Consider the following 11,670-nt stretch of genomic DNA (forward strand, 5'->3'; position numbering starts at 1 on the left):
CTAGTCCATCTCCCATCCGCTCTGTAAACATATGTTCTTCTGGAGAAAGTTTATTACATTACTGTGATTATAATAGCCTTATTCTTCTTAGCTCTTATCCTTTACTTTCTTGAGTGCATGGAACCTCAATTTCACCTTAGGCACCTGACTTGTGAGTTGGCCCTCTTACCATGCCTCATCTATAAGGGTTTCTGGGCCAAATAATACTCTCCACTAGAAAGACCCAGGCTGGGGAATTCAATCAGTTTTAACATGCTTTCCTCTCATTTGATCTGGGAGGCGGGGTCTGGCCTTTGCAAACCAGGCAGGGAGCATATCCCACAAACCTTTAGAGCTCATGAGATCTACTGCAAAATCCTGCAGACCTTGGAGTATATGCAAAAAGCCAGAAGACTTGAAACAAATGACGGGGTGCAGAGCTGTAACTAGGCATTTTAATGCTGGGGGAAGCAAGCATATTTGTGCCCCCTACCATTTTTCTTCACTTTCCCCACTTCCACGCATCATCTCTGGGCGCATGTGGGGTCACATCCTTGCATCCTGATTTTTTTGGGTGTCCCCCTCAACACAGACAGGCTGAGTGGCTTTCTGAGGTGAGTTGGTGGTGCTCCCTCTCTGAGCCCTGCCATGAGGGACTGGTCCAACCCACCAGGGGGCAAAGCTGCAGGGTGGAAAAATGGGACCAGCCCCATACAGTGGGTATGGAGCTCAGAGAGGGAGCGCCATTGATTCCCAAGTGGACCAAGAATTGCAATACATTCCAGATACCTAGAAAATGAATTGGCATGTTCAGTTCTGCCTTTTCCCCCAGAGAGGTTCTCATCTGCTCTTCTGGCTAAAGATGCACTATTTTTGTCCAGGGTTAGTCACTGGTTTTACTTTCCAATTAATCAGTGGGAAAAAAAGTATATGAATGTTGCCAGTTTTCAGGCTCGTTTGTATCAGAAGCTTCATGGATGAATGGCGGTGAATTCCAGAGCTTTTTCAAGTTAAGCCTAGAGGGACTTGTTCAACAGATTTGTGTCTTGGAAGGCAGCTTGACATGCTGGTAGTAGGAGCATCTTAGAGAAAAAACTAGCAAGACTTACAGGTCATGGTAACACTAGATCTGTAAGATTTCTCAGACAAAAAAAACATGGAATATAGTCTCATTTTAAATTAAATCAGTAAAAATGATAGAAATAAAGCCTAAAACCAGCTAAAACTAACTTTGTGAATATTTGCAGATCTGGGATGGCCTATAACCCAGGAACTCAATTCCCCCACACATCCAGCACACAAGAAAGCCACCTAAGCAGAGTAAAACCACCACCATGAGGGGAGGAAAAGCAGGCAAACAAAAATGCACTGCAAACAAGCAGGTAATGTAGAGGCAACAGCAAGCGAGGACTGGGTTTGAGAACCCTCTGCTCGCTTCAGACATGTACCAAAGCTGCAGTGCTCAACTCCACACCATGCTTTTCCTTTTCTACGTGCATAAGTGCTTTCCCTTCTATGAGAGTTTACTGCCCATTTCAACTATCAAAAATAATTTGTCTAGGTTTTGTTTAAAATCCCTAATTTCCCCCAAGTTTTGGAATTCACCTGGAGTCAGTTTGACTTCCCTTCATCCATCACTAATACCTTAAAGAAACCCCTAACTTTAACTTCCACTATTCATATATATATGAATACACATCCTTTTAAACTGCATTATTTTATGTATAGGCTTTCTTTATTGTGCTTCTCACTGCAGTATTTGAGCTCCTCACAAATGTCAATATTTAGTCTGCTGTAATGTAGGTATGAAAGTACTGTTATTCCCATTTTATAAACAGAGAAGGTGAATCACAGGGAGATTTAGGGCCAGACCCAATTCTAATTGAAGTCAGTGGAAAGACTCCCATTTATTTCAATGGGACTTGAGCATGAAGTCCAGCAAAACACTTAAGCATGTGCTTAAGTCCCAGTGACTTAATGGCAGGTTTCAGAGTAGCCGCCGTGTTAGTCTGTATCTGCAAAAAGAAAAGGAGTACTTGTGGCACCTTAGAGACTAACAAATTTGAGCATAAGCTTTCATGAGCTACAGCTCACTTCATCAGACTTCAATGGGATTTAAACACATGTATCAAGTATGTGTATAAATACTTCCCTGAATAGCTATGTAGTCCCAGTCCAATGTCAGCCACAAGGTCATCTTTCTTTTCTCTCTTTCCTATCATTTAGCTCTTCAGTGTTAAGCCTAGGATTAAATAAAGTAACGAATCACTTTGTATGTTAATAGAAAACACTTGATCTGACTAAAAATATGAGCTCATCAGTCACTGCTGCAGTAACCACAACTCTGAATTTATATTAATTCATTGTTAGGAAAAACCAGCAATGCATTTCTATCTTCTTGGGAAAAATCTATTTATATTGTCTCTAGGTAAAAAGGGAAGATGGTTTTTAAAAAGCCATAAAGACTGAACTGAACAGAGAAGTTCCATGTTACTTTATACTTCTTCCTTATAGATAAAACATTATATGACTTAAATCCCTGATTCACAACTGAGTCACACTTTCACCTGAGGAGAAACCAGGCCTGCTAAAAAATGTCCAGTGATCTAAGTCCTAAAGTGAGATCACTGTTGATATGTTGGCCGTGATTAAAATGTATTAGCTAGTCCAAGTGAAACTGCTGAAATACAATGTTTGACCTCAGCAGACTTTCCTATTTGTTTCTGACTAGTTGCAGTGGGGGAGGTTTAGGTGGGATATTCGGAAAAACTTTTTCACTAGGAGGGTGGTGAAACACTGGAATGCGTTACCTAGGGAGGTGGTGGAATCTCCTTCCTTAGATATTTTCAAGGTCAGGCTTGAGAAAGCCCCGGCTGGGATGATTTAGTTGGGGATTGGTCCTGCTTTGAGCAGGGGGTTGGACTAGATGACCTCCTGAGGTCCCTTCCAGCGCTGATATTCTGTGATTCTATGACTTCACCACCAGTAAGTGTGCAATCTGCTTCACGCTGCAAGTGGCTGTCACTGAACTTTCCAAAAACGAGATGCTGCTAGAAAGCTGGCTTTTCTCAGAAATAAATGCAAAATGAATCCCTTATCTTTAACAAGTAGCAGCTTGCATGTATAGTTGAGAACAATAGTGATGAAGGAAACTGATGCTAATTACAGTTAAATGGGCTGAGATTAATACGATGGGACAATTGTGTGGGATCCCATATCTTGGCATTTTCTACAGAAAGTGATGTTTGCAATGATTAATAACTATCATCTCAATTAAGATACATCAGTCTCAAGTAGACTTTACATATATTTTTCATAGAATAAGGAAATTGCTGAAAAGAAGTGAAAGGGTACCTTTCACTGATTGATGAGTAACCTGCCAGTACAGTTAAGAAGTGAAAGGATACCCTGTACCCTTTGGGAATATTGAGTGCTCCTACATCGGAAAAGAGAGAGTTAAAGTATAGACCACCCCACTACAAAACCTTAATTCTGCCCTCTTTGAATGATGCCCCAGTCTCCCCTGACAGACATAATAGCACGTTATCCATCTAGAGGATAGGGAGCACTGTGGGGGGGCAAAACATAAGGATATACTTGGACAAATTGTCAGACCATGTCCTCACTAAGGCAACAGACCTATTTAGTAGACTTAATGAAAACCCACTGGCTTTGCATGGCCTGTGCTCAACACCTCACCAACTCTGCACAAACCACCATCTTTTAAAAAAAAATACAAAAAGCAAAGAAATAATGGAAATTTAATTGCAATTCTAAAACGTTGACAATTTGAACGCTTGTTGGATAGTGTAACAATGTATCATTGTCAAATATTAATTTACTGGATGTATGAAGTTTTGAATGTACAGTATTAAATGAAATGGTACTTTGAGAAGGAAATCCCTGCATCATGTGTTTCAATAAGTGGAGCCTAGCTGAAAGCTAGATGACTAGTTTCTATCAAGGGGAATACATAGAACTAACATTTAGAACTGTAAAACAAAACTGGCATTTCTTATTTTGAGCAAAAAAAAAAAAAAAAAAAAACACACCAAAAAGGGGCACTGAGATGAAAAACAATATGTTGTATCTTTCCCTGCAGAATACAACTGAATGGCAAGGCCATATTCTGTCTTCAATTTTTAATGCAAAGTCGCATTGATTCCAGTGGAAGTTCCATGCATGAACTGAGAACAATATTAACCCTAAAATTGTACAGATAAGTGTGGATTCCAGTTCAAACATAATCTTTTAATATAACTCTGTATTGAATGCCACGAACGCTGGTGATAAGAGGAAGCCATTTGGGCCACCGGAAAACAAATGTGATTGGAACTGACCCCAGTATTCAGAGTGGTGGTAAACTGGTTTCTCTTTAGTTTGAACATTTTGATAGGTTTTGAAAGACAGGAAATACAAAAGAATCAGACTATCTTTAGGGTCAATTTTGGACTAAGTGGAAATGCAAATAAGCCAATGCTCACTGCAGGTATCTATCTTCTAATGGTGTTCCTGTGCAAACGATTCTTAATTGTGCTGACATTTTTAATTCTCTGCTATTTAATAAGAGTTTTCAATCTCTCATTTTAATAAGAGATTATGTTAGAAGAGCCTATTAGCCAAAAATACTCACTTTCAGTCAACCAAGTGAATATTCATGGATTGTGTACTCATCTGTGAATTGGATACACATTGTCTGAGGCTAAGAGTTAGAATCAGAGTACATTTAATTATCACTAAATGACCTTTATATGTAGTCTTAGATGATAGTCACTTTAAGGAGAAACTATCAGTTTACCTTCATTTTCCCAAAGCCTTTGTAAAGGCACTAAAGGATCTTAATCACCGTGCAGAGTTACACCAGGAATATGAATCTTCCACCAATAATTAAGAACTTTGTGTTGAATACTTTTAAAGTAACAGTTTAAAAGCAACTAATGTTCATTAATGGAAATTGTGACACAAACTTGTTTAGTTTTTAATGCTTCCTGATACCTCCAGTCAAAGGAAGTTTTACTTGAGATCTGCTGTCTTAGTTGGTTTGCTGATTCATGCATACCCTTCCAGTACAGTTATAACCAGTAGAAGGGAGCAACTGCAGCACATGGTAGACTTAAAAGGCTAGATTCTCTGGCCTGGCTGAGTTGTGCATGACTGAGTACAGGAAGGTGTAGTACAGGGTGGGGAGGGTAAAGGAGCTATTAACCAATCTTTGCACTCCCTTTGCCTCACCAAAATCTTAGGCTGGTCGGAACTGGTACAGTTCCAGCATAAATTGGAAGTTTCTAACAGTCAAGTCATCTGGGTTGTAGTCCCAGTACTACCATTGCTCTACAGGGTGACCTTGGGCAAGTTACTCCACCTCTCTGTGCCTCAGTTTGCCCATCTATAAAATGGGGATGATGATTATGATGATCACTTTCTTTGGAAAGAGCTTTGAGAACTACTGATAAAAGCTCTACATAAGAGAGAGGTATTATTATTTTTATTACACTCAGCTACCTATAGCCTTAAAGGGCTACCCCACAGCTGGGAGTAACTGGGTTGTGGGGGCATTCTACCCATGCCCATTGCATTAGGTAGTATAGATTGACCTGTGTTAATATAAGTTGACTCATCCCTATTTCATATACATTATCCTGTAGTTTTAAGTGAGAGATGCAATAACAAATAACAAAATCCAGCTACCACTATATTTGTAGCATTAAAACCAAACCACACCAAAACCAAACACCTTATCAAATAAAATTCATTTAACCATTTTCAGTTGTTGTGCAAACATTAACGTATAATCCCATTCTTTACTATGTCTGTTGTTCTGCCCAAATTTCCTCCTGTTACCTGGTTCAGTTTTAGTTCTCAATCAGAAGAATTGCGGGGTTTGGACCAACTTTATAAAATGACATGTCCTGAGCCGACTGATGGTGGAATTCTATTTTTTTTAATCTAAACTTCCTCTTGTAAAAAATGAAACACCTTCATTTTAGTTGCAAAGATGAGTTACAAAGCTTTGCTGGTCTACAAATGTAGGTATCACAGTAGGTATGTTTGCAAGTAATTACACTTCATTTATCAAGTAAAAAAAACCCAAAAACTACTCTGCAGTACTGACATTTACCAAATCAGTGATTGCAAGTTAATTATAAAATAACATTAGTCTACCAACACTGATGCAAAATGCTGTACGCACATAGGCTGTGTTAAAAGTAGCGCTGTAGCTGATAATTTTACAAAGTCTATAGCAAGAAATTTAACAAGGCATTGGTGCATTGCAAAACCAAGTGCAGAAAATAATCTTTTAAATTTTTAAAAAACATTTCTTGTTTACAGTCACTGCACTGAAATTCCATCTTTTATCCAGTTTTCTTTTAACCTGAAAGATTCATAGATTCAAAGGCCAGAAGGACCTCTGATTGTCTGTTCTGATCTCTTCTACAATACAGGACATCCCTGAATTAATTCCTGTTTGAATTAGAGTATATCTTTTAGGAAAACATCCAATTGTATTTTTAAAATTGCCAGTGATAAAGAATCCCTTGGGTAGCCCTTGGTACGTTGTCCCAATGGTTAATTACCTTCACTGACAAAAAAATCTATGCCTTATTTCCAGTCTGAATTTGTCTTCCACTTCTAGCCATTGGATCCTATTATACCTTTTTCTGTTTGATTGAAGAGCCCTCTGTCAAATTTCTGTTCCCAAGCAGGGTCTCAGACTGATCAAGTCATGCCTCAACTTTCTCTTTGTTAAATTAAATGGATTGAACTTCTTGAGATTGTCACTAGAAGGCATGTCTTCCAATCCTTTAATCATTCTTGAGGCTCTTCTCTGAACTTGTCCAATTTATCAACACCCTTTGTAAATGCTGGATACCAGAATTGGAGATAGTATTCCAGTAGCAGTCACACCAGTGCTAAATGCAGAGCTAATATACCTTCCTACTTGAGATTCCCCTGTTTAGGCATCCAAGGGTCACATTAGCCCTCTTTTAATAACAAGGTCAAAGATTGGATATGAGACCTTACCAGACAAAAGCTTTGCATGTTCATTTTTACTTTCAGTAATTCCAAACAGAAAGAAAGTCAAGCAGCAACCCATATATTATTTGCCACTATAAAAGACACTGAAATCCTTCATGATCCCTAAGTATATCACTGCCTAAGTATAATTGTTTGTTTTAAATAATGGAAGAAACTAAGTACTTCATTAAACTCAAAACCTTCTTTCTGTAACCCTGATTCATAGCCCACTGAAGTCAATAGCAATTTTTCCACTGATTTCACTGGGCTTTGGATAAGGATTTATGTCAGCAAGGCTATTTGTTGTCATAACCCCCAGAGTGTGATAGAAAAAAGGGAATGCAGTATCTTTGGAAAAAAATGCAACCTCTGAAGAAATGTTTTGTCTATGCCCTGGTCTACACTACAGGGTTGGGTTGAATTTAGCCACGTTATGTCAATTTTATAATGAATGCGTCTACACAAGCAACCCTGTTCCGTCGACCTAAAGCGCTCTTAAAATTGAATTCTGTACTCCTCCCCGGTGAGGGGAGTAGTGCTAAAATCGACTTTGCTGGGTCGAATTTGGGGTAGTGCAGATGCAAATCAACGTTATTGGCCTCCGGGAACTATCCCAGAGTGTTCTGATGTGAACAATTTGGATAACACTTTCAACTCTGATGCACTAGCCAGATACACAGGAAAAGCCCCGGGAACTTTTGAATTTTATTTCCTGTTTGGTCAGCGTGGCGAGCTCAGCATGTGACCATGCAGTCCCCCCAGAATCGCAAACGAGCTCCAGCATAGAGCGACTGGGAAACACTGGATCTGATTGCTGTATGGGGACAAGAATCTGTGCAGGCAGAACTCCGATCAAAAAGAAGAAATGCTAATATAATGCCAAAAATCGCACAGGGCATGGTGGACAGAGGCTACAACAGGGACACACAGCAGTGGCACGTGAAAGTCAAGGAGCTTAGAGAAACCTACTAAAAGACAAAGGAGGCAAATGGTCACTCTGGGTTAGAGCCCCATACATGCTGCTTCTATGATCAGCTGCATGGCATTCTAGGGGGGGACCCTACCACTACCCCATCACTGTCCGTGGACACCTGCAAGGGAGAGTCTCACGCAACATGGAGGAGGATTTTGTGGATGAGGAAGAGGAGGAGGAGAATGCGTAGCAGACAAGCGATGAATCCGTTCTGCCCGGCAGCCAGGACCTTTTCATCACCCTGGAGCCAATACCCTCCCAAGGCGGGATCCCCGACCCTGAAGGCGGAGAAGGCAGCTCTGGTAAGTGCACATTTAACTACAGTACAGGGTTTTAAAGCAATAGTGTTTAATGTTTGATTTGTCTTGAAGAATTGGGATGCATTTGCGGCAAGTACAGCTACTGGAAAAGTCTGTTAACATGTCTGGGGATGGATCGGGAATCCTCCAGTGACATCTCCATGAAGATCTCCTGGAGGTACTCTGAAAGCCTTTGCAGAAGGTTTCTGGGGAGGGCTGCCTTATTTTGTCCTCCAAGTTAGGACACTTTACCACGCCAAGCCAGTAGCAAGTAGTCTGGAATCATTGCAGCACGAAGCATGGCAGTGAATGGTCCTGGGTTTTGGTCACATTCAAGCAACATTCAGTCTTTATCTTTCTGTGTTAGCCTCAGGAGAGTGATATCATTCATGGTCACCTGGTTGAAATAGAAGAATTTTTGTAAGGGAACAGTAAAAGGACCCCGTTCATGCTGGGCTGTTTGCACTTGGCTAAAAGGGGTCATCCCAAAGCCACATGGGGGGGAAGAAGTGAAGGGATCATCCCAAATAGCCATGTGGAGGGGTGGGAGGAAGGTGTGTGCTGCACATCCACCCGCAACCCCTCCTTTTAAATGGCAAACCCAACAGGCATTGCTTGCTATGGGAAAGGAGGATGCTGCAGTTTGAAAACATTCCCACATGTTATGAAGGCATTAGAAGCCAAACCCGCATACCCTTTGGCTTACCATGGCTGCCTGGAACCCAAATTCTGTTGCTCAGCTGTATGTGATGTGTCACCATACCGGCAGGCGCTCAATATAAAAGGCAAAATGCGACCTTGTACCTAAAGCACATGTGCTGTCTGCTGTGAATTTCTTGATTCACTGTGAAAGTGTCTCCCTTTTGTTCTCAGAAATGTATCATCTTAAATTTTACTCTCCCTTTTTACCCCCCTGCAGGTGCAAATGTTTTTGTGCTCCCCCTATCATCTCCATCCCTGAGGTTATTGCAGATTAGAAGGCGAAAAAAACGCACTCGTGATGACATGTTTTCCAAGCTCATGCAGTCCTCCCACAACTGATTGGGCATAGCTTAATGCATGGAGGCATTCAGCGGCAGAGGCCAGGAAAGCATTAAGTGAGCACGATGAGAAGAGGCGGGACGCAATGCTGAGGCTAATGGGGGAGCAAACGGACATGCTCAGATGTCTGGCGGAATTGCAGGAAAGCCAAAAGCACAGGCTGCTGCTGCATCTACTGTACAACCGCCTGCCCTCCTCCCCCAGTTCCATATCCTCCTCACCCAAATGCCCAAGAATGCAGGGGCGGGAGAGGAAGAGGCGGCTCTGGGCACCCAGCCATGCCACTCCAGAGGATGGCCCAAGCAACAGAAGGCTGTCATTCAAACAGTTTTGATTTGTAGTGTGGCTACAATAAGCAATGTGCCCTTGTCCTTCCCTCCTCCCCCACCCCACGCTACCCCCCTGGACTACCTTATCAGTTATCTCCCTTTTTTTTTTCAATTAATAAAAAAAATGCATGGTTTCAAAACAATAGTGACTTTATTTCCTTTGCCAGCTGTGATTGAAGGGGGGAGGGTGGTTGGCTTACAGGGAATTAAAATCAACAAAGGGGGCGGGTTTGCATCAAGGAGAAACACACACATAGTCTGGCCAGTCATGAAACTGGTTTTCAAACCTCTCTGATGCGCAGCGCGCCCTCCTGTGCTCTTCTAATCACCCTGGTGTCTGGCTGTTCAAAATTGGCAGCCAGGCGATTTACCTCAACCTCCCACCCCACCATAAATGTCTCCCACTTACTCTCACAGATATAGAGCACACAGCAAGCAGGAATAAGAATGGGAATATTGGTTGCACTGAGGTCTAAGCTAGTCAACAAACAGTGCCAGTGAGCTTTTAAATATCCAAAGGCGGATTCTACCACCATTCTGCACTTACTCAGCCTATAGTTGAACTGCTCCTTACTACTGTCCAGGCTGCCTGTGTATGGCTTCATGAGACATGGGAGCAAGGGGTATGCTGGGTCTCCAAGGTTAACTACTGGCATTTCAACATCCCCCAACAGTAATTTTCTGGTCTGGGAAGTAAGTCCCTTCTTGCAGCTGCTCAAGCAGCCCGGAGTTCCTAAAGATGCGAGCGTCATGCACCTTTCCTGGCCATCCCATGTGGATGTTGGTGAAACGTCCCTTGTGATCCACCAGTGCTTGCAGCACCATTGAGAAGTACCCCTTGCGGTTTACGTATTGGTTGGCAAGGTGGTCCAGTGCCAAGATAGGGATATGCCTTCCGTCTATTGCCCCACCACAGTTAGGGAAACCCATTGCAGCAAAGCCATCCACTATGACCTGCACATTTCTCAGAGTCACTGCCCTTGATAGGAGAACGTCAGTGATTGCATTGGCTACTTGAATCACAGCAGTCCCCACAGTAGATTTGCCCACTCCAAATTGATTCCCGACTGACCGGTAGCAGTCAGGCGTTGCAAACTTCCACAGGGCTATCGCCACTTGCTTCTCAACTGTCAGGGCAGCTCTCATCTTGGTATTCCTGCGCTTTGGGGTCGGGGAAAGCAACTCACAGAGTTCCAGGAAAGTGGCCTTATGCATGTGAAAGTTTTGCATCCACTGGGAATCATCCCATACCCACAAGACATGTGGTCCCGCCAGTCTGTGCTTGTTTGCTGGACCCAAAATCAGTGTTCCACTGTATCAACCAGCCCCACTGCCGCTATGATGTCCCAATTGCCACATCCGGTGCTTTCAGGAACTGTCTGTGTCCATGTCCTGCTCACAATCATCCTCGTGCTGCCGTCTCTTACCCAGGTTCTGCACATACTGCAGTATAATGCGCGAGGAGTTTACAATGTTCACAACAGCAGCAGTGAGCTGAGTGGGCTCCATGCTTGCCATGCTATGGCCTCTGCATGGGTAACCCAGGAAAAAAGCACGAAATGATTGTTTGCAGTTGCTTTCACGGAGGGAAGGAAGGAGGGGAGACTGACGACATGTACCCAAAACCACCTGCAACAATGTTTTTGCCCCATCAGGCATTGGGAGCTTAACCCAGAATTCCAATGGGCAGCAGAGACTGCAGGAACTGTGGGATAGCGTCCCACAGTGCACCGGTCCGTGAGTCGGTTCTAGCCATGGTAGTGAGGACGCACTCTGCCAACTTAATGAGCTTAGTGGGGACATACACAATCGACTGTATAAAATTGATTTCTAAAAATTGACATATAAAATCGACCTAATTTCATAGTGTAGACATACCCATAAGTGTGTATATATACAATAATGTTAGGAGAAAACAGTTCAATAATTTTAGTGACTAATAGATTTTGAACTGAATTTTTCAAGACCTGTTTATACCCCTTTTTTGTATATATTTTCTATAAACATTTAAGTGAACAACTTCTGCTGCCTT

The sequence above is a fragment of the Lepidochelys kempii genome, chromosome 4 (assembly GCF_965140285.1).
Source record: "Lepidochelys kempii isolate rLepKem1 chromosome 4, rLepKem1.hap1, whole genome shotgun sequence".
NCBI lineage: Eukaryota > Metazoa > Chordata > Testudines > Cheloniidae > Lepidochelys > Lepidochelys kempii.